Raw genomic sequence first — 21,149 nt, 5'->3', positions numbered from 1 at the left:
AATCGTTCGAACGGTTTTTGACTGTTTTCTAATTTTTTAATTTTTTTTTGTCAAAACGGGCCGGCCGTTTGGGTCGAACAGTCACCGGTTCGTTCTTAAAAACCATGAGATGAAGTGACGGAGGGTTTCTTCTCGGTCTGTACGAGAGAGAGATGGAGTTGGGTTTGAGATTGGGAGACGCCTCCAAGGGCTTCGCTTTTGCGGACAAGAGTCATATGGTTAGTGCCAAAGGTCTAGGGTTTTGCATGGGCTTAGGTGTTGGGATTGTTAACAGTAGAGAGGACGGGAAACTAGAACCTGATGACGGGATTCTGCTTTAAGTGATACAGATGAAATGGAGGAGGAGAAAAAAGGATTCTTCCGATTTGCCTATTTAACTTGATCTTCTCCCACCTGGTCCCGTCCCTCGTAACCCTCCTTCTTCTTTGCAGCTATGCTTTCCATGGCCAACTAAAAATGGTAACACCCGATGCGGCCAAGCGTCCACCGATATCTCCACTTTTGTTTTGTTATATTTGTTCTGTTAGGCGTCTTCATGTATTATTCTCCCTCCTGTTAGCTTCTCGTCTGCTTTGTCTTTTTTTTAACTGATCCCCATTAGATAGAAGGAGGAACAGAAAGCAAAGAAACAAACAATGAAAATGAAGTAAGAAGAAGAAGCCATCAAAGGTTTGAAAGGAAAAACTAGAAAGAGTAGCATTAACTAGTCAATAACAGTTAGAGTTTCAAGAGTTAACAACAAAAACGAGAAAAGCTAGCTACTTTCTCAGATATCTAAATATAACAAGAAGAAATAGCAGATTTCTTCAAGACAAGTTAGAGAACAGAGCTTCCCATTATCTCTGAGAAGACCTCGACGATCACTTTGTGATGATGAATGGAGTTCAACGACGGAAAGCACTGTAGAAGCTGCTCGAGATCCTTGGCTGCAAATATCTGCTTTTCGATGATCATCTCCACCATTAATGTCCTGAAATCACTGTAAGGATCGCTGGAGCGCTTCACTGTTGCGAAACTTTCCTGCACTTTCCCCCTAGTGGAAAACATACAGCATCCCATATCGGAATTCTTGCTCACTGCTCTTCTCTGTTCTGCTCTGGCTTTTGATCTCCGGCGAGAACTTGTCTTGTTTAGGTGACGAGACTCCGAGGAATCAGAAGAGAAGCTCCTCGAGGAGAAAAACGTCTCTATCTCGTCGTCTAGTTCGTCTTCACTGCTGAATCACCCACCACCATTAGTTTCTGGAGACAAGGAGCTGAGATGGTAGAAACTCTCTTTCTTCTTGTACTTCCCGTGGGTCTTCCTCGTCTTCTTCGACCTTTTCTTTCTCTCCTTTGGTTGAAATTCCTCAAAACTGTAGAACGAATTCAGAGGCAAAATGGGTGACGCAGGAGGACATGTTCTTCCTCCCATATCACCCGACACGAAACATGGGCCGTGGTCCAATACCTTCGGTCTTTGTAACACCTCCTTTGGAGCGACTGCGACACTCGTTCCACGCCACCTCCATTGTTTCCGACCATCTAGGTCTGCACATAGATGGAAAAATTCGAACCTTAGGAGACGAAGGCTCAAACAGATGGAAGTTTCGGTTGTTTTGAGCTACGAAAATCGGCCTTTCGATAACATCCGATACGTTTCAAGGCTTACAAGATCCAAATGAAGAACGAAACATGCGAGAAATCCGGTTCAAGTATGTTGGGGCGGACCTGATCCAACAATAAAAAGGAAAAGCGCACACCTGGTCTGACAATGAGCATGATGTCGACTCTCTGAGGTAGGATGCACATTTTTATTGTAATTATACGGTCAAAAGGTGACTTCAAATGAACTGACACCCAAAAATGAAACATTTCCCTACTTGCTTGTGATATCTAAAAGTTGTTTGATATCCATCAATATAGTTCCCCTATTGCTCATCAAGTTAGTCTAGAATAAACATGTGTGGAGGTAGAAATTTTTTCTTTGGGGAAAAAAACTAAGGCTCCATTTGCTTTTTGGTAAGGTATTTATCCAGGTAAAAGCACTTACCTGGGTATAAGTGTTTCCCACTAAGTGAATTTACTCATGTTCTTTTATGTCTTATACAAATAAGGCATTGACCATTTTAGTCATAAAAATTCATTATTAGAAGGGGCATTTTTTGTCTCATTCAAGTGTTTGCAACTTTCTCCGAGATGGGAAGGTTATTTAACCACCTAGGAGATGAATATCATTTACCAAATGATATCCAAGAAAATAAAATTTCCTTGACCCCCACATAAATTTGAAAAAAGAATATGAATTTCTTAATAAATGGAAATCAAAATCTCAATGATCAATTTACCCCCTCCCAAAATGCAAGAAATGAACAACTCGTGATGGAGAGGAAAAACATACATGAAAGGTTGATATATAAGTGGGGATTTCTAGGCCATTGAAGGGTGGGGGTGGAAACCATTGGGGTGGGGAGTGGTGGAGGGGAAGAATTTATATGAAGGGTTAATATATAAGTGGGGATTTGTAGGCCTTGGTGCGTGGGGGGATGGGGTGGGGGGATGGCTCCCCGTGGTCCCCTGGCTCCACTCGTGAGAACAAAGGCATAAAAAATAAAATTGCAGGACGACAACGATACAAATCAACCTCATTACTTGTGCTTATATGTTCTTCCATCCAAAGATCACAATGTCCTTGTAATGTTTCTTTATTTATTTTTAACTCAATAACCATCAGTATGCTTGAGAGAGAGAAAAAAAGAGAAACTCAAAATTTTTTCTTCATTTAATAAGCATAGTTATAAGTAACATTAGAACACCAACCATGAAATCGTATGGAAAAACAATGCCAATTAAAGCTGCCTTCTACTACCGTTATAGATAGCACCTGTGCTATATATAGAGGGTATAGGGTATAGGGTAGTTAATTGTATAGATAGCACCTGTGCTCACAGTGAGTATATCCTCTTGCGCCCCAAATCCAAGACCATCTAGTCATCCATGGCTGCAAACATTACAATTCCTAGAGAAACTGCACTCAGAACCATGAACCATGAAAATATGGCAGAGGATACGTCAAGTAACTCATGTTTTAGTGGTTGTTCATGAGCAGTGATTTTGGAATAGGACTACAAATTCAGGTTGGTTGGCTTGCCTTGTCAAGGCATATATAATATAACTACGTATATCCGAAATATTATAAAAGGTTTTTTAAGCAATGAAACGATAATTGTCAGAGGAGAATCCCTGTGAAGGGTAACCGGGTTACGATGAGTAGTATGTAAGTATTGTTTGATAGCAAGTACGTACTAATTTTATATGTTGATCAAGTCCCGTTAAGGATGCTCACTGTGTTAGAGGAGAATCTCCCTTTGGCTACTGGTTGGATAGTGGGACCTATTTTATGTTTACTTTTCTACGACAGGTCGTGTCCTACTTGCCAACCACAGCTCCGCAATCAACGTTGGCGTGCCGTTTCCAGCCCCCCCTCCCCTACTATTAGCCCTCTCCCCTCTATAAATCACATCTGCCCGTGAATTTGACATTAATTCACGGTCAAGATGCATTCCATATTAATTATTATATGGATGATGGATCGCTCAATATGCCATGTTAATTTGCTCGTCATTCAATTTTAATGTTTGTTTTTAATTGTTAATACTGCAGGTTGGTTACCGCAGACTGCAGCTCTTCTAGCGATTTGGCTGTGATTTCCGATGAGCAAAGCATAAAACCCAACCACGGCTCCGCAATCATTTTCTCTTTTATCGATTGTGACAATTTTGTTCTTTTCAGAGACTTATATTTTTAATTAGTATTGATACCATTTCTCTATTTTTATATGTTTTTATTTGGTATTATAGCCATTATTCTATATTCATTTAAGTTTTATAGTTGAATGAAATAAAATATTTTAACTTAAAAAAAAAGAAATATTTCTACACAGGAAACTATGCAATTCGTCATTTTATCTCTTTCATTTTTGCTTAATTAATCTGAGAATCAGAAGCAAAAGAAAAGAAAAGAAAACGATAATGGAGACTTCAACAGCTACCTCCTGATGCATGTAGAAACACATAGAATCGCCTTAAATCTGTTTTCGTTTTAATTTGCCATGCACATGCATGCTTATCGAAAAAGGGAACGTGATCGTCACACTTAGTAATTATAAAACTAATTAACCAAGTTGAATTTTTAATTTTTATCAACGAATGATCGGATCAGCCCAACAGATGGATAAAACTTCAAATTTTCATCTAAACCGAGTGGTTGGTTCCTTTACTTACAAGACGAAGGTTTGATTTCAAAATCCGTTTTTGGTAATGAATAAGGGTCAAAACTCCATACCAATGTCTATCTTTTCTATCGGTTGAATCTTTATTTCTTACGAGAAATTTTCCTCTAGCGCTTTTTTTTTCCTCCTTTATATATATATATATATTGACGGCTTTGTTGTTTCCTTTCGTCTTCTCAAATATTGTTGTCCCAGTTTATTATTTGGCACAAAATTTGTCTCTCGCTTTTATTATCTTTTCCTCTTATTTTAAGCAGCGAACTAGACCTTACGTTACTTTAGGCTACTTGTGCTGTTGAAATTTTTGTGTATGCACGAGAGGATCCATTGTGAGATATTTTTTGAAAGGATCTCATTCAACCATGTCGTGACACATGTCGCAATACCACAACGCAGATAGATGCTCATCCTGCTAAGATAACGTAGCACTTCAAATTTAAAATCTAAAAACAGTGGTCGACAGATTTCAAAAGGCTTGTTACTACATATATATTCGAATGAATGGCAATCATCACAAAAGTTGGGCTTAATTTTTGTTACTCGCATCGACGGATTTCAAAAGGCTGATCTCCATTTCTTCTTTTCTTTCTTTTTTTTTCTATTTTTATACAAAAGTACAAATCTCCTTTTTTAGTTGTCGTTAGACTATACAGTACACGTTTACTAGCCTTAAAAAAAAAAGAGAAAAAGATTACATTATACGTTAAACCAAAAAAATACACGATCACGTGACACCATCCCCCACTCGTTATCATGATTACCACATGCATTGAAAAGAAATAAAGAACGAAAGTAAAAAAGCGAACCGAACACCCCCCCCCTCCCACTTCCATGGCGCACGCTACCTAATTAAGTGCCTACTACTACTAAAGCAATGTTTATGGAATTAAGAAACCCTTTGTTTTGCTAGCGTAGAATTCAAGGGTAAGTCCACGTGGCGTCACGGAATTATATTTTAATAAAATAAAAAAGAAGAAATTCAGAATTCACATCCCATCATAAACCTCACCCGTATCCGTATGCCGTATGGCCGCCGGCCCGTATCATGTTCTACACAGGTCGTGGTTTTGAGTTTTGGGTTTTGGAACCCTCGTACTTACTATGCGATATGCATGGCTTGGCCCAACCGTAAAGTAAAGATAGGAAGCCAATGATGGAGCGACACGCAAGATTGCAAAGCCGAGATTACCTAGCAGCTAGAGCAGTCGAAAGAGAGAAGGTAGACCAGGAGCAGGATCCAGATTTTATCAGCAAAAGAGGACAAATGTGGAAGAGAAAAATAGAAGGGAAAATACAGCGCAGGAATTTGACAATGTATAAAAGATCTCGCAAGATCTTATAATTTATAATGAAAATGACTGGAAACGGATGAACAAGAGTGCATCATGACCACATATACTAGTCACTCACATGATAAGATCATTTGCCATGGGCTTTACAAATCGAGAGATAGATGAAGCAGCCCCGATGCAACCTAACCCTTTACCAATCAATATTGTTTGGATGACCTCTGATTGATTTAAAGTTTAAAACTACCTACCTCTTAAGTCTTAATTTGACGGGCCTCCCCTTCTCTTTTTTATGGCTGATGGCTTTAGATTCAGATTGAGATTTGAGAGTGAGAGAGACGTATAGGGTGTGAAGTTGGAACTTGGAAGAGGGATTGATATCTTTTCTCACTCACGGTCACATACATTCTCACGGATTCACGGGTGGTAGTTGTTTTGTTGCCATCAAGAACTGACGAGCTCCAGATGACTCTATTGCCAGATAGACTGCCGGAGGGAGGGACCCATTTTTGTTGGAAGGTAAGGAGACATGCGTGCTGTCCGCTCCAACTGATGCACGTCTCTACCCATGTCATACACGTGGCATCGATAAAGGCGCCTGCAGCTAATGCCATCCGCACCTCTGCATCCCAAGCCACGTCGGTATATATATATATATAGTGGTCAACCCATTTGACGTCACGCAAAGTCACCGTTTGCTTCTTTACTTCGGTGGGTCCAGCATCCGAGGGCCGCACCCGGGACTCCGACCACCTTCAACGCCGAAATCCCCGTCACTCCTTTCTTTTTAAGAAAAGGATAAAATATAAAAACTTCTGACAATCATAAAAACCTCCTTTATAGTTCTATTTTAGTAAATTTTTTTTTTCTAATAAAAAATCAATAAATACTTCCCTTTCCTTAATGATCAAGACGGAAAACGTAAAAAAGATAAATATTTTTTTTTAAAATACCTATTTTACCCTTTTATAAATTAATATGCATATATTTTTACTAAAATAATCCTGCCTCAACTTCATAATGCGTTCAAATACTGTTTCTCCTCTTCCTCTCGACGAACAACGATAGAATATTGCCCCCTCCAACCTTCCCTCTTCTTTAATGGGTGGGCAACCATGACGGTTGATGGATGACAATGTCAGACGTCCAAAGATGGTACTGGGAATTTCGTTGTCGTTGTCTTATCTCTCTTGGAGGAGAGCTTTTTTTTCTTCTTTCTTATATAGACACCACGTTTCCCAGATTTCTGTTTCTCTAGTGTAGACGATCGATATGAGAACCAAGCTTGGTAATCGTAAGCTCCAGTTTTTCAAAGATGAAACACCTCTCAAGAGAAAGAGGGATTTCCCCCGTGGAGAAGTGCTTCTTGACCGGAAAAGCACGAGAACGGTGCCGGGAAACATTAGAGAACCGGATTTTTTTTTATGGTTTGTCTGTATCCTCTACAAGCTCAGCTCCACCGCTCGTTGCCCTTCCGATTTCATTAATGTTCTCATAACGTACACCCCCTCTCTCTCTCTCTCTCTAACCGTTGTTTTATATCGATTCTCTTTCATTTCCTTTTTGGTAACGAAGATTTTCTCTGGGTGGTTTTCACTTTGATTTTGTGGTTCTGCGGAAATGCAACAAAATAATCGATTTATCACCGAAGAGGCAATTCCGTTATCGAACATTAGTCGGAAATATTCTGTTTTCAGTTGATAACAAGTTTTGAATTTCTACGGATCGGCGCTTCTTCATCTTCAAATAAAGCTTTCTTTTGAAATTAGTGCTATGAAAAAAAAGAGCACTCTTTTTGTTGTGTAATGAAAATAACTATTTTTCTGCCTTCTCAATTGCTTCTCGTTTTGTCTCCTAAACAGGTGCAAGAGACTGAATGGTTTAGGCTTTCATCCCCTCGTGTTGTCGAAAGCATCTCTTAAGGCCTTCACCGTGAAAGCTAAGAACTGGTCTGAATCGTCTCAACAGTTCTTGAAATAGTGTACAGATGCTAGAAACATCGAAGCCTGTTATACACTTGGCATGGTCAGTACATTATTACCTAAATTTACAGATGAAATAAAAATTGTATAAATATTTATTTCATTACTGAGCCTCGCAAATGATAATCTAATCAGCCTTTCTTATTGATTGCAGATTCGTTTCTATTGTCTACAGAACTGAGGAAGTGGGGCGTCGCTGATGGCTAAAGCGGCCATCAGTTCTCACGCTCCAGTGCTTTATTCACTCGCCGTTATCCTGTTCAATGGCAGTGGCGCGTCCAAGAACGACAAGGACCTCCGAGCCAATGTCGCTCTCTGTGCACGAGCCACTTTCCTCGGCCACATCGATGCCCTCTGGGAACTCGGCCACTGTCTGCAAGATGGCTACGGCGTCCGCCAAAACATCACCGAGGGGCGTCGATTCCTCGTCCAAGCGAGGCGACATGAGTTTCGTCGTTGCTCAGCGTATAGCACCATGAACTACTGTTCTCGGGCGTGTCATGCGCTCGATTGGAAGTTGCGCCATAAGGTGGAGTGCGCACCCATGGAGCGGTGGCTCGGTGGCGATGTCGAAGATGACAGAGGAATCGTCGAGGTTGATGAGGATGATGCCATGCTTCCTCCTATAATAAACTAAAAAATAGGGTATCGTTCCCATTGATGAACTAAATTCCGTACCATCGTTGGATGTCTGACATTGTCATCCATCTCATTTTCGTTGAAACAAAGACTGGTTGTTAGTGAAGAATTCTCAAATGTGTTCCCCTCACTAACAGCTAGTCCACCATCCCAGACTCCCAGTACCATCGTTGGACGACTAACAGTTCAGATGGCCGGAGGTAGAGATCGAATTCAATTGCCACTTCCATGTTTGTGGGGAGAGAGAGAGAATCGTAGGGAAATTAAACAAGAGCGAAGGTTGGAAGGGGAGTGCCCACCATCTGCCGTTGTGCCTAGGAAGAAGATGAACAGTATTCAAGTGGATTACAACAGGGCTATTTTAATAAAAATAGATGTACATTAACGTTTTCCGTTTTGGTCATTGACGGATTAACGGAAGATAAGTATTTATTTAATTTTTCAAAAATAGAGAAGAGGTTTTTGCTAAAATAAAAGGAAGATTTTTTATCTTACCCCTAAAAAAATTTTAATCGTTTATTAATAAATATCAATAAATGGTTTTTTTTTTTCCTTTACAGCTTAGAGCGCTCACAATAAATAACGAGTGTCACCTCATGTGTTTAACGCAGTAAGTAGCTTCATCATGAAGGTTTCACGAGCGAAAGTCCTTACCTGCTCTACAGGGTCCGATCTGCCCGTGTGTTTCTAAATTTGATCGATGTTTCATATATATTTGGAGGGAGAAAACAAATGGTACATAAAGGATCAAACATAAAGGGTAATGCGGTTTTGGCCCCCAGCATCTCTGAATGGTATTCGGTTTTGGCCTTATTAAGTTTGATATTTATTTTAAGATAAAATCAATAATATAATAAGAATCAATCACTAAAGTAGCGTGGATGATATATCAAATATGATCATATAGCATTATAGCTATATACCGACAATTTTAATTTCAATAAAGCATCAAATCTCTCAAAAAAGGCTAAAATATCCAAACTATAATTTTTCCCTTTTATTATCACAATCTTTTTTAGATTATTCACATCAAAACAAATTAGTAGTTAGGAATGAAAACAATGCTTAGCCAGACAGTTTTTACATCCATTTTAACAAACAACGATAATATATGTTATTGGATTAATAAAATGGCCTTAAAAACAGGGGTTTAAGACTCATCCATCTAGAAGAATGCAAAAATTAACCTAGTTATACCTCGTGAATCGAGGGCAAGTGCGAGCAAGAATGCGCACGTGATGCCATAAACACCCGGACCAACAAGCAATAGTTCAGGTTACTTCTCATTTATATATTATATATATATAAACGGTAGATTACAAGGACCCCTTATGGGTCAGTGACAAACCCTCCCAATTTTGGCCGTTAAACAAAGACCCCTTTGACTGTTAAGTTACCACGTTAAATTATCAAAATACCCCATTAAGATTTCTCTATTTTCTTTTTCTTATCCGTCATCTCCCTATTCTTTCTTTCTCTCTATGCTCCTAACTCATTCCCTCTTAAATAACAGAATATTAAAATGAAAATTTTAAATCAATTAATAATATATTTTAATTTGTTTACTAAATAACTTTCAATTATAATAAGTAGATTAAAATTTTAAATATTTAGTTAAATAACTAAATATTTTAAATAAAAAAATATTTAACATAACTAGGTTTTAAATAGTTAAAATAACAAAACTATGTATTAATAGTACTATAATTTTTTGAATTTTTAAATTCAACATGTAATTAATATTTTAAAATTTAAGGAATGATATTGTTTCAATAAATAAATAATATTGTAAATAGATAATTTCATTTATACCAATTAATAATTCTAGAAAATAACTTTCAAAAAAATTAGCGAGAATGATGGTTCAGCACAAGGTCAGAATTTGTAGGCTCAAAGTACTGTTGGGGTAGGTGCTATGCGAATTCACGGGTGGGCGTGGGTTGTTGCCATTTTAAATGTTTATAGCTCTGGAGTGGAAATCAGAAATCTGCATTAGACTTGTCCGTACTTTTCCAAAAATTTATTGTTTATTAATAATAATTTTGAAAATTTAATCTTTATTTATTATATATTTATCTATAATAAAATTAATATTTATTATATTTCAGTAATTATTTGTTTTTTTGTGATAAATGTATTTTCAATAATTATTTATATATCTATTTTTGTTTTTTATTTAATAGAAAATTTTAAATAATTATTGGAGTTTAAACTACTATTATTTAGCTTTTAATAATTATTGAGCTTAAACTATTGTTCATGGGTTGGGTCAATTCAGTTGTACGTTGTTTGACCAACCAAATCGACTTGGTCAGGTTGAGGTATTGGTCACTCAAGTTATATCGGTTTGTTCAATCGGTTCAAAAGATTTAGAACTTAAAAATTAAGTTTAAATTAAAAATGCAATGACATTACTAAAAAAATTAAAAAACAAATTTATGATATAAACTATTTTAGCCTAAGAAATATTAGAATTTTCCAACTTTCCTGTATTTAAAATATAAAATACTAATCTATATCTATGGTCGGGTCATTCGATTTTAGTCAGTTTACAAATGGCCAAAGCAAAATTGATCCAATCCAGTCGAGTTGGGAAATTGTTGAATCAAAGCCAATAAAAAATACTAGAAACCAGGTTGGTCAATTCCATTAGTTTGATTCGGAATGGCAACGGGGATTGGCAGGGACGAGGAGCCTCTCCCCATGTCCCCGTCCCCATTCCCACTAACGGGGACAAAGTTTTCCCCATTCCATGTGATCCTTTATAATGTCAACCATTATGTTTTTTATTTTTATTTTATTTAAAAATTAAAAATAAAATAATTAAAATTTACAATCCTATTAGAAAGTATACAAACATATTCAACCATATTTTTAAAAATATTAACATATAGACGTGTATGTACATATATACATATATTCATGTATGTGTATGTATACATATATATTAGCGAGGATCCTGTGGGGCAGAGATTGAGGTCCACGTGGACCATTGAATGCTCTTTGTCCCCGCACCATCCCCATCAATAGGGGTGAAAATTTCCCCATATCTGTCCCCACGGTGGAAAATCATCCCTATCCCATTCGAGGAAAATCCACACGAGGATTGAGGAAATGGGGAAAATTGACATCCCAAAGTTTGATAAACAACCTGTCTAAAATTAATTATTATTATTTTTATTTTATAAAAAATATTAAAAATAGTATATAAAATATAAATGATTATTAATTATTATATAAAACAATTTATACTCTTACATATTTCTATTGTTTCTCTTTAACTTAATAAATCCCGTACATCGCCTGGGTCTTAGCTAATTTTAATTTAATTAAACAATCCCAATTGGATTGGATGAATCCTGGTCCGAAATATTTATAAAATTGGGGTCCGTTTGGTTCATAATAAATTTAGGGTCAGTTTGATTTGTAATTGGAATCGGAATCGAAATTGGAATGATCCATTCCCATAGTCTGTTTGGTTCAGACAAGAATGAGAATGAGAATTAAAATCAGCAAGAATGAGATTTCATTCCCAAGGGAGAGGCAAGGAATGACCATTCCCTCAAATGGGGGAATGTCATTCCAGCAGGAATGAGAATGGGATTTCGATTCCACCCAACCAAACAGTTGGAATTGGAATAGTCCATTCCAATTCTGATTCCAGACTCTTATTCCTGCAAATCAAACGGGCCCCTTATATTGAATTTAGTTGGATCAAGTTAAGATCTGATTCATTGATATAAGATAAGAATATAGGTGTCAATGGACCAGATTTGGGTTGAAACTAATCTAAATCAAAACAAATTTGAACAGATTGAATGGTCTAGACATTGAATTGGACCAATAATTCAAAATGGTCTAACATATTCATTGAATTGAATTAGACCTTACCAATGGCCTGATGGGATTAGACCTAATCCAATCCAATTGACACTCATAAATAGTAATTTATCATCGTAGACCGTTGTTCGTGTGTGCACTGGTTACCACAGGGTCCACAGTCCACAAATAAGTGAATAACAGACAGGCCTCTTGTTCCCAAGGCTTTGGTATATATACTGATATACATAGTGGTCAGCACTCAGAGCATTCCACCTCTTCAAGTCACGTAGGTTGAGTGGTAGTAGAGTCTGGCACTGGTAGGCCATGCAGCGCGCCCATGCCAGGAGAGAGGAGTAGACTAGCTAGCCTAGCAGTGGGTGGGTGGGTGGGTGGGGGGCCTGAAAAGTGAAAACTGAAAACATGAATTATGTTCAAAGATACCAATTATGATTGGGGAGCTCCCCAAGCTCAACGGAATGGAGCAGAGCAGCTTTGACCATCCTGTCCGGTTTGACCTGATTGGATGAGAAGTTGGACCGGAGGGGCGGAGACTATCGTCGATAGAGATTAATTGGGGAAGCAATATGATAGGCACAACCTTGTGTAATCTGTGTCCTGTGTGTTGAGTTTTCTGTTCCATGATATCTTTTCTTTGTAATGCAATGCTTAGCAGTGCTTTTGCTTCTCATTCTCATGCTTTTTATTAATCTTAAATCTTAATTCCCGGGATTAAGACCTAAGTGGTCTGACTTTTACCTGATTATGATAGTTTGTTTAATCATATTTTCGTTAATAAGCGATCGGGACCTACCCATACTTAGCTTCCAATTACTTTCAGTATGCAATCAACGTTAATTGGTCCTTTTCCCTGTCTTTCTAGATGTTGTCTCTACTCTGACGGTGGTTTCTTGCAATCGACGACATTTAGTGTAATTAATCGCTATGCCTCTAAAAACTTGTCTTCATTTGAAATCGAAAACCACTCCAAGTCCAAGGAAAAGAAACTAAAAGGATCAAATAGAAATTAATAGGGATCGAAAGGGGGGAAAAGGAAAGCAGCAATTAATAGATAAATTCACCGTTCATCGTCAAACTTACAGCGTGCCAGTTCAAGCAGAAAGATTTTGCTCCCCAGTCCGGCGACAAGTTATTTTGCCGTTACGTGCATGGGAAGTGAAGTTAACCATCTCTCTCTCTAATGACTCTCAGACTCCGAGTCACAATTTGCGACTCATGACAAATTGAATCCGGTGGTGCTGGGGCGTGCTTCTCTTGTGTAAAGCATGCATTTTGACCGTTTTTAAATCCATTTGAATTAAGCTAACTTCGCCGTTTATTCGCACGATCAATCGGCAATCGTCAGTGGTGTGGGTGTGGGACCATTTAACGGCTGTTTTCATCACGGAATAGTATTTTATTTTATTTTATTTTTTCTCATTAACCTAGTGGGTTTTAGTTGGACCCTTGGAGAAGCTTTTTTTCTCATTAATCTAATGGCTGTTACTCCAAAATAAATAATAAATATATATATTTAAAAAAAAACAAAAAAAACAAAATCTCTCTATTTCCACCACTATGGTCCCTGCTTCCCTCTTCATCATCACAAACAGTCGAAACTTGCCACTTTACATCTATCAAGCTATTATTGAGTCGATCGTCTCCCATTTTTTCTTGCTCAACTGAATTCCACCGTATTCCAAATTTCTAATAAACAATTGTATATATCTAATATTTTTTGCAATGAAACATATGAATCGAGTAATACAAAGTGGGACGATCTTGGATTTGAGTCTTTTGACAACCGATTATTTGTATGTCACAAGATGCTCTAAAAATGGGATATTTTTTTCTTCTCATTTCCAAGAGGCGATGATTTACAGCGCTTCGGGAACATTATTAAGTTGAGCCATCATCGATCCGGTGTCTGAAACTATGAGCCGCGATTGTTTGAATGTCATACAGCAAACAAGATGGTTCCATTAATTTTACTATTTCGCTTAAAAGAAAACTATTATTGCTATTAAAATGATAGTGTTAAAATGAATGGTGATGCGACGACAAATGAGTGAATTAAGATAAGAATGAGCATATGAACAGGTGACTCTCAAATTAAATCTCAATGGAATGGAATGGTTCACTTCCACGCCAATGGGACGACGTACTTACTTCTACACCAAACCAAACGTTGTTCAATTATATATTATTGAATCAAGTAGGAAGAAGAAGAAAGTAGTTCATGTGCGACAAAATATCGAATATCGTGGAAGCCATGCAAGGTTAGTAATCCATGCAGATGCGAGATGTGAGATGCCCTCTCTAGGCTCTAGCTATCTATAAATGCATGCAGCTAACATTGGCTAACTTACTTTTTAAAGCAACCTACTACAAGTGATGAAGGCAGAGAGCGAAAACAGGGCTACGGCCTATACGACGAGGTGAATGCTAATTGCTAAATGCTAACACAAACTTACGCATCTACCGGTTTGTATTGACTTATAAGGCTTAAACTTGCATTTTTGTTTTTGTGATAAAAGCTAGACTTGCCTGCGAGTTGGTCAGTCGGATCACGGATGCTATTTCTTTGTATTATATTATTGAGGCTATAACTTGCCATCTCAACTTATTTCTAGCTTTTTTGGGTTGGGGGGGACTGCGGAGGGGGATTTGACCTCAATGACAAAATTCGTTACTCTACTGTGTTAACTTTATGCGATGCGGCACCCGCAAGGTAAAAGTAGTTTGGTTTCACGTCATGACTTCATCCCTACTCCTCCAACTGGGAGGGAAGTGGAGTGGTGATCCATGTCTTTCCATTTTGAAGATGTATGGTTTGATTACTAATACCGATATTATTAGATCAACTATAACCTATCAACCGTTTTCTTTATATATATTTATAATTTTTATTGGAGACTTTCCTCACTCCAGAGTGAATGGTCGTCAAGGGTAAATTACAAAGACTCCTTGTACTATGAGGTCAGTGATAAAGTCTCTTTGTATTATGAGCTCAGTGATAAAGTCTCTTTCTACTTTTTTTGCGATAAAGATTTTCTGAACTTTAGCCGTTAAACAAATATCTCCTTTGTTGTTAAGTCTGATGACGGAAAGTATTAAATTACTAAAATACTTTATTAAATTTTTTTTATTTTCTTTTCTTGCCTTTTTTTCTCTTAAAACCTATTTAACCTATTGTTTTCCTTCTTTTTTGAGTTTCTGATGTAAAAACAAACCACTACCAACCCATCTCTTCCATGTCTGTCTTCATCCTCACTTCATCTCCAAAAGCCCCATCTCAACAACTGAATTCATCTTTGGCTCTTGTTTTTTTTTTTTTTCTTATTTTTTTTTAAACATACGATGAGATGGTGGAACTCAAAAGAACCACCAAGAGCAGGGGGTTCTTTGTCAAGATGAGGCTCTTGAACAAGCACAAAAAACAAGATAAGAGCTTCTGCTACAGATATTTCAGATGGGTTTTATGGGTTTTCTTGAACAATCATAGACTCCTAATTTAAATGGGGAAGACAATAAACAATATAAAAAAGATAGTTTGGACATTTAAAAAATTCTAAATAGTCAAACGATTTTTTTTCAAAATTAACTGACAGAATATTAACGGAAGGAGATTTTTGTCAGTTCAGGAAGGTATTTATTGCAAAAATAGTACAGAGGGGACTTTGGTAGGCTACGCATATGAAGTGCGTGGCAACACGAGAGAGAGAGAGATGGGCCTCATGATCACATTCTAATGCCGTAAGTGATATGTAACGGACGTCCTCTAACTCTTTTTTTTTTTTTTTTTTGAGCAAACCTCTAACTCTTACTAAACTTGTTGTGTCGACAATTAATTAATACATATAATCAAGGTCCAAGTGCAAACAACTTGATATACAACAATATCGTCGTGCCCCATGCCAGACTGATGTCGGGATATGTTGAAAGAGATATGTTGAAGAGTCAGATTAAATTACACATGATAACAAGCAAAGAGGTTGCATTATTAAACTATTTCAAACACACAATCCTACTGGTGTCGGGCCGGCTATTAAGGTTAAACAACTTTTAGAAAGTGCTTTTATATATATTCATGACGGTCAATGATGCCAATTGCCTAGGGTCACTACTTTTCTTGTTGACCTCGCAACCGATAAGGAAGGATGAACCAAGTCCAGAGGTTCGTTTGGATTTTGGAATGAAAGAGGGGCACGAATATGTCATCTAATAGCTTGCACACGCTTGCAGTTGCAGGAACGAAAAATTGATTCAAAAACACATACGATGAATTTTACCGTGCGCACTTGAAGAAATATTGTAGAGGAGATGAGCACAGCAACTGCTATAGGGGCTGAAATGTAATTGAGAGTTGCTTAAGTTAAATACGATAACGATATCGGGAACAGATTAAAACCAAATAAATAATTAATTTGCTTCGTAAAACTTAAGGTGGGGCGTTGTTTAGTTTGTTTTTGTTCCAGTCTGGCACATGATACGTACCAAAGGCATCTAAAGAAGGACTTGGACCTTGGCCCACCACTGATGGATCCGGAGGATCAGCTGTCAATATATTTTTCCACTGACACCAGATCGGCATCCATTTGGCCTACCATTATGATGATGATGAGCCAAGAGTCGAGGCTCTCACTTGATATATCCCTAAAATTATTAATGCTACAAAACAAGGGTCTGTTTGGTTTGTAGTTGAAACTGGAATCAGAATCGAAATCAAAATCGAATTGGTATGATCTATTCCTATAGTCTGTCTAGTTCAGACAGAAATCAAAATGGGAATTAGAATCAACTGGAATGAGATTTTCTTCTCAAGAGAGTGAAAAAGAATGACTATTCTTCAGATGGGAGAATGTCATTCCATTAGAAATAAGAATAGAATTCCAATCAAACAGTTAGAATCCAGGCCTTTATTCCTGCAAACCAAACGTGCCCTAAATAATGTAAACCACCGGTGCTTATAAATTTTTGCTTGTGGTGCCTCATATTTTTCACTTCTTTATTTAAAATGGTGAATTATATTACAAGTTTCACATAAGTTCTAAGCTCCCTCACCAAGTCACCAGTCACCAGACGCGTGCGCTGGGGTTGGCGTGGTAGTCTGGTAGAGTAGATTTGGGTTTTCAAACTTCATCTTAACTGCCCGGCATATTCTCAAATTGTCAACACCAAAATATCAAAATACATCTACATAATTATATATTCTTGTTTCGTCATATTCCTATTTATCTATCAATCACACACCTCACTCTCCCCATAAGTTTCAACGCACCCCAAAAAAATTACATGAAGTGAATCACTTATCATTTATCAATTTATGCAACATTCATGCCTTCCCGCTTCTATACACTTTTAATGAACCTGGTCAACTGTGGTGAGGTTTTGGACCTTGGGCTACGTAATTAGTGGCCCAATAAACACGTATTATCTGCCTAAGTACATTAGACCTAGAGGAATCTTAGCCCATGTTTTTTTTGGTGGGGTGAATAGTCAATCAAGATTTGGCCTCCTATATTAATAATCAAGCTTCGCCTCACGCAACACAAGACAGGCTTCAGAGTTCTCAGTGAAAAAAAATAAAAATAAATAAATAACAGAACCCCTTTTTCCCCTTCACAGGGCAATTGACTGGTTGGCATATGTTTTTGGAAGTTCTGAAGAATTAGGGGCCGTTTGGCAAGTTTTTTTAGGAATATCTTCTGGTAGTTTTGATAATTAAAAGACATGTTAAAATTTTGTTTGAAGACCTGAGAAGTCCGAAGTTAATTTGACTATTGTATGTATTTTTGTGCGTCTTTTCATATCTTTCCACTTGAGAATAAAGAGAAAAAGACGTGAAAAGTTTTAATTATATCTTCCCAAAATCAATCTAAAATGGGCTTTTTATACCTTTTTGGTGCACCGGGTTTTAGTGACTAGATCAGTTATGAATCAAATGGAAGAAGACCACGGTCTGCTCGACTTATAAACAACCAAAAGAGTGCGCGGAAAGACGCGCCAAATGAGGCTTTGTTAAATCTCTGGATAAATAGCTACTGGACTACGGTGAATCTTAAAAAAGAGACTTAAATGGGCCCCTGATTAGCTGAATGGTGGGCCCGTGCTAATTTTAGACGTGAACATGTTCAAATGGGTCTGACTTGTGCAAAACCTATTAATCTCCGACTATGGCCCAGGCAGGCACTTGTCCAAACTTGCAGTTGCAGGCTAAAAATCAAGCAAACCCCAAGCCAGCTTAAATCTTATTTCTTATTTCTCTACAACCTTTTTCTTCTCCTACTGATAATATGAACCTTCCTCCATATAATTAGTCAAAAATACTCATTTTAAATTGGGCAATTTTTATGATATGGGAAGTATGATAATTTTATTCAATAACAAATTCACATGAATTTGGATGATACCGATTGAATGATCATCAATTTTTAGGTATGATACCTTTTTTATATTACAATTGCACTAATTAACTTCTGTGATATGGGAAGTATGATACTTGGGATTTGCAATAAGTGGGTGATTATTGCAATTGGAGAAATAATTAGCTGTTTTTTTATTAAGACTTGCATGGTGTTTGGAAGCATTGGTGTTTTTTATGACCGATTTTCAAGAAAAAAAGTCCATGTTTTCAAGACCCATTTTTCACAAAAAAAAAATGCTTCTGTCACATTAGCAGAGAGCAACAGTATGTTGTTTGGTAAGGTAATTTTCATCACCATTTTTCATGTACATGCTGACAGGTAAAGCACCACATAGGATACACATCAGTCAACCGTTGGGAGAAATGGTTCACCGATGCATGAAACGTCATATTGTGTATATTATATTTTTTAAAAAATGGCCACGATTCCATACACCCCCTTAGTTTACAAATATATACATGCAAAATCTTGGATATTATATTTTTAAACCTCATATTTGTAGTGTAGATATTTATATTTGTACTATTCCCAAACTGAGTCTAACTAATTAGAAATGACCCCAGAACGATGGAGCAACACTCTGTATATATTATTGAGATTCATTATTCACATAGCAAATCTTCAAGCCTTATGGTTGTATTTTTCAAATGACTGGAAAGACTAGATTAGGGTTGTGTTTGTTTCCATTGCCGTCTCTACCTGAAATGATTTGGCACAAATCGGTGAGAAACATGTTCCATCACATCACATATGGTTGTCATTTCAACTAGAAATATATTATTGAGGTTCATGAGTTTTAGGTAGAAACAATAATTTATATTAGTCAATCCAAAATGTTTCAGATAAATATCAAGCATTTGGGTTGGGTTGGTTTCTTCTCATTTGATTTGAAAATTAAATTAGGCTCCATTTATTAATAAAAGCATGCTTTAAAATTTAAAGCGAGATATAGAATATTATTAAAACAAGGGAATGAACTTTGTTGCTATTATATATATATGGTCAGTCCAAAAAGTCCTTGAGCTTGGTTTTCTATTGGACTGTGGAAATTAATGCTATATGATAAATATCAGCTGCCTTTCTAATTTGAATAACAGACCAAATTGATTAGCCTCTTTTGCTGAAAGGGGGTGTTGACGCTTGCATTTTTAAGGGAATCTTCTAATTATATTTCTTTTCAAAAAAAAAAAAAAGAGTTTTGGAATATATCTTCATATTAGTTAGTGTTCGTTTATGACTTTTACGTAGTGGTTTCTAGCTTAGCAAGATGGCACTCGTAATATACTGACAAAAAAAAATGATGGCACTCACAACTTCACAAGGATTACCAAACACGTTTGGTGAAAAATCCAAAATGTCCATAGAGTATAATAATAATTAAAAAAAAAAAACAAGAAAAAGAAGATTGGGTTGGTCCCGCTTTCTTCCAGTGAAAAGGAAAATAAAAGGATCACGTCGCATACGATGCGTTTGCCGGGAGTCGAACCCGGGTCTATTGCTTGGAAGGCAATTATCCTAACCGTTGGACTACAAACGCTAATTGCTTTTCAACGTCTTTATAATTATAATGTGTTCTTGGCAAAACCATTACCCAATGAATTGTATCCCAAAAATAAGACCAAAAAACGAAAAAGATATATTGTTATATCTTTCTCTCACGCATACACACAAAATAAAATAATTTGTCCTTAATAATTTTCAATTCAATATAGGGATTGCAATTTTCTCTAATTCCCATTGGGTATCCAGCATCCCTAACCCAATGGATGGAGGTTACATTGAGGGGGACGAGGACAAGGATTGGTAGTGATACTTGATCAGGGATCAAGGTCAATGACAAGGATTTATTTCAAAGTTGGGATCGGGGATAGAAAATATTGTTCCCGTCTCGAACCCACCTTATGCAATTCTAAATTTGGTGGTTCAAATTTCAAAGACATGCATATAACTTCACCATGTGTTTCCTCAACATGATCCGTTCTTATGTTCCAATAAAATAACTAGCTGTTGCTTGGTAAGATCATTGAAAATATATGTTCTTTGTTTGAGAGAGATCACATGACAAAGGTTTTGGCCTATATAGTTTCAATCCAACCTTCCTAAGACCCTAAATAATTGAGCAGTCTTTCTTTATTTCAAGAAAATTGGACCTTTGTATTAGAATAATTATTTGAGTCCATGGTGCAAAAGATGCATAATAAATCAAAATAGTAGCTAATCGAGTAAAAAATGTCATATGGTCTATTTATTTTTCATTGGTTTATGTTTTTATAATGTGTAGTTACTAATCATATAAAGATATTGCCTATGACATCTCACTTTGGATACTATACTATAACTCTCTTTTTGTTTACCTTTGTGTTGATTAGTAAATGTGCATATGGCAATTTTACATTTTTTATAAATAATTTTTTTTTATATTTATTTTTATTTAATATGATGAATATATAATATTATAGGTATGTTCAAATGTTTGTCTATAATTTTTTGTCTTTTTATCTTTTTTTAATGCTTATTATCTAATTATGACATCAAGGGTTGGCACTATTTGACTCGATTGCCACCAAATAGGAAAGCAATTTACATCTCACATCTATCATCAATAAAAACAATTATTGTTTATCACAATTATCTTTTTTCGATATGATTAATTTAAAATATTAAAGATGTGCCTAATTTTTTTATTTTTTATGTATTTGTTTATATTTAAAACTTATTATTTA

The 21,149-nt window shown here is 36.6% G+C and overlaps 1 non-coding gene and 2 pseudogenes across 2 annotated transcripts; 1 reads left to right on the top strand and 2 right to left on the bottom strand.

Moving 5' to 3' along the window:
- Positions 1-806: 806 nt before the first annotated feature.
- LOC148791980 (uncharacterized) lies at positions 807-1,790 on the bottom strand (annotated as a pseudogene).
- Positions 1,791-6,622: 4,832 nt separating this feature from the next.
- LOC104591995 (F-box protein At1g67340-like) lies at positions 6,623-8,314 on the top strand (annotated as a pseudogene). Its single transcript, XR_016085960.1, has 3 exons — positions 6,623-7,057; positions 7,421-7,583; positions 7,695-8,314. The product of XR_016085960.1 is annotated as an F-box protein At1g67340-like (transcript).
- Positions 8,315-19,891: 11,577 nt separating this feature from the next.
- Positions 19,892-19,963, bottom strand: TRNAG-UCC (transfer RNA glycine (anticodon UCC)). The gene has a single exon. It is a non-coding gene; the product is annotated as a tRNA-Gly (tRNA).
- Between the last annotated feature and the right edge of the window lie 1,186 nt (positions 19,964-21,149).

This window comes from Nelumbo nucifera, chromosome 4, assembly GCF_055504915.1.
Source record: "Nelumbo nucifera cultivar China Antique chromosome 4, China Antique-T2T, whole genome shotgun sequence".
Classification (NCBI taxonomy): domain Eukaryota; kingdom Viridiplantae; phylum Streptophyta; class Magnoliopsida; order Proteales; family Nelumbonaceae; genus Nelumbo; species Nelumbo nucifera.
Note: the sequence above shows the minus strand (reverse complement) of the source record. Positions and strands in the feature narration are given on the sequence as shown.